At 36.2% G+C, this 3,459-nt stretch overlaps 1 pseudogene; it reads right to left on the bottom strand.

Annotated features, from left to right (window-relative positions):
* LOC101574205 overlaps positions 1-1,700 on the bottom strand; it is a 21,357-nt pseudogene extending 19,657 nt beyond the window's left edge.
* Between the last annotated feature and the right edge of the window lie 1,759 nt (positions 1,701-3,459).

Raw genomic sequence — 3,459 nt, forward strand, 5'->3', positions numbered from 1 at the left:
CTTTCCAGGCAAACATTTATTCTACTGAGCTATCTTTCTGGGCTCTCACATTCATATTTAATAAAACATTTGATCTTACTGGGTAGGTAATGTATCTTCCGCTATTTAACCAACAATAGAAGATTTGTTAGCAATGAAAATATTTATTTGAAGTCTTAGGATTGTAATTATATTGCCTTTTAATGCAGGCCAGTAATTTCTGGAAATTACTACCCTCAGAAGCTGGATTCATTTGAAATAAAACCAATATTATCATTTTGTTATGTCACAGATTTACTGTGACATTTCTACCACAGTGTCTTTTCAGTTGATCAGTTTAGTTGGAGGTCACATGAGTGATATCTGGTACTAAAGATTTAGTTCATATCTTCTAGAGAGCAACCGCATCTTCACTACTGTTTAGAAAGATTGTTGAGGTATTTATGAAATAAGAAATGCATTTCAGTACAAAATTGTGCAGAAGTGAATGAATTTTGCTTTTTATTTTTATTTTTATTTATTTATATATTTGGTTTTTATTTTAATTTATTTATTTATTGTATTTTAGTAAGGGTGTACAGGGCCTACAGGGTCTCACTACATAGACCAGACTTGTAGTGATCTTCCCAAGAGTTGAGATTACAGGTGCGCATCACCACACCCAATCTCAATTGCCATCTTAGCGCTCCCTGGTGGTGGGACGGGCACAGCATGCCTGGGATGGAACCCAGCCACTGCGTCTGCCTAAGCAGGGCCTTAAATCCACTGAGTTATTTGGCTGGCCCTTTATTTTCTTTTCAAAGAAATGCATCATTCACCAAATTTCATAGGTCAAAGATGCTTGACATATTTTTCTTCTCTTTCTGCCAGAATGACAATTTCCTATATGAGAAAAGAAAAAAAGAGAACACTCTTGGAAGTATCTCTCTATATCATTGGCTTGAAATATATATATATATACACACACACATACACACGCGCGCGCACACATGCACTATGCAGTTAGGTTCTGCTGCTGAGAGTCACACAAGAGATATTTACATTAAATAGTAAGATCAATCATCCATCTACATATAGTAAACAAAAAATACTTTGTAGCATTAATACATCTTTTATGCTTTAGTACATGTCCAGAGTTCCCTTATGTAGCTAGTATTCTGAACATGAAAGATGCATAAGAGTGAGCCATACTCTTGCATTTGGGGATCATGCCCTTGATACAACTTTTTTCAATTACAAAAACCAGGTAAAAGTTAAATGTAAGATTTCTCCTTTAATCTGTCATGCTAGTTGAAGCCAATATAATCTTCAAGAGCACCAGATTCATTCAGAGTACTTTCCTCCCTCTATTTGAAAAACTTTAGTTACTTCCCACTTCTCACAAAATATATCTGAAATTCTTTAGTCTCATAAGCAAAGCTTTATTTCCCAGTACAAGAATTGCTTTCATTCTTTTTTTTTAATTTCCAATGAGAACACCTTTGTGGAATAATTAATTAGGGTCTATTTTCCAAAAACACTTTTTGTTATCTGATATCTGAGCTTTTGTTTGAGTCATTTCTTCTAAGAAAGATAGAATTCTTGCTTTTTTTCCCCTTCCACTTACTTTCTTTACTTGACCTGGCGTGGAATGCTACCACGGATCTTGAAGAATGTGGTGTTATTTGGAATTTTGGGAAGTACATCCCTTGGAGAAGTTCTGATTTATTGAGTTCTTGCATTACTGGTTGGAAACAAACTTGCATTTTCTAACTTGTTAGCAGATAGTGGATTCCAAGTTTCCTCATTTTTAAAAGGATGGTTTCCACCTGAAAGAAGAGCTCAATAGAAATAAAATTAAATGGAAAAGCATTACTTTCTTCTAAGCATGATTTTTCAGGATCACATCATCATCGTCTCTAATATCTTCCTGGATTGGTTTGTTGGTAAAATCTGTCAAAATATTTCCAGAAACACGACACTGCGTGTAATTCCTGCAAGTTACTGACAATTCCCAGTCAGAACTGGAGGCAGCGTTAGCACGATGTTCCCACTCAGCCTCATTAGCTCCGTACTTATCAACAGCATGTCCATCAAGGACGTCACACTGAGCTTCAGATATGAAGAGCGCTGCAGTAAGCCCTCTGATGAAGAGCAAATGCAAGGCCTGATGCCTGCGGGGCCTTCAGGAACCGCAGCGCTGGAACCCGAAAGGCTTTCTTGGGGTGCTCAGTTTCTGCACGTTACTCTGACATTCACTGAGTACTGGAGGCGAGAAATATTGTGCGCTTCTACTCAGTACTTGTAAAACACTGATCAATCATAAAACAAAAGATGAAAATGTAAATCATATGACAAGTAATACCAAAATTTATCAATTGGACTTCAATTTTTCTTTAATCTTTCACCTCTGCAATTATTTATCAGCACAAATGGTTTCTTCCATGTTTTAAGTACCACATTAATGCCAATGCTACTGTATGAAATATTGTGTATTTACAAAAAATGTCAAGCCATAGATGTATCTTTTCTTCATGGCTAGTTTAGAACATGACTTCGCAAAACTTTATTATTTTTTAAAATTTTCTTAACCTCATGAAATTCTATCAGCTATCTGTTGTGTAAAATAATCAGTCGTATACTTAAGGATAGAAAGTCAACATTAATTTTTAAATGATGTACAGAGTTAACAAGCTTTGTAATGAGAGAAAATCATACCTCGGTGCATAAACATTCTATCTATGCGGTGCACTTCTAAGTGTAATTCCTCAGGGTCACAGAAAGTTTTACAAACTTTCACAAAACATTAATATTGTATGTCAATGGGAAAAGGTTTTTTATGTTTTATCATCATATATACTGATGGGATTATTATTTAACCGCACCATAAAAGTGATGCAAGAAGCATTAACCTCCTTTTGCTATTTGGCTTGCAATACTTCTTATATGTCAGTGCCTACATCTTTCCACAAAGCCTGACAAACTGATAAAATATGATATAAAATACCAGTCATACCAGCATTTTGTCTTTGTTTTTGTCTTATAGTTGTAATAGCATCTATGATAGCACATATTAATTATACAGAGGAACTGGTTTCATCATGACGTTTTCATAGATGCCTGCTGTATACTTTGACCGTATCTTTTGATCATTGTCTTCTTTGCCACCTGAAAGGAGGGCTCATTATGCTTTATATTACATTTTTTGGCACAGTGCAGAGGTAAAAAACACAAAAGAAAAACCTTTATTGATATTGAGGCATGGAGAAGAACTCAGGAAGATGGCAGGGATCCTTTGACCTGAGACAATGGTGAGCTGGGGTTATGTAGAATTTGCTAAGGATGGAGTTTGAGAGGAGGTCTCAGTGACGGGTGAGGAGCTGATTGGGGCTCCCTTGAGTGTGTTAAAAGGAAGTTGTATGCAGGGCTGGGGTAGGAATGAAGGAAGAAGTGCTCATGGGGAAGTTAAGCCTTTGCTTTGGGCCTTCAGCCAATTGTAGG

This window comes from Octodon degus, unplaced genomic scaffold (assembly GCF_000260255.1).
Source record: "Octodon degus isolate 3935 unplaced genomic scaffold, OctDeg1.0 scaffold00022, whole genome shotgun sequence".
In the NCBI taxonomy this organism is placed as follows: domain Eukaryota; kingdom Metazoa; phylum Chordata; class Mammalia; order Rodentia; family Octodontidae; genus Octodon; species Octodon degus.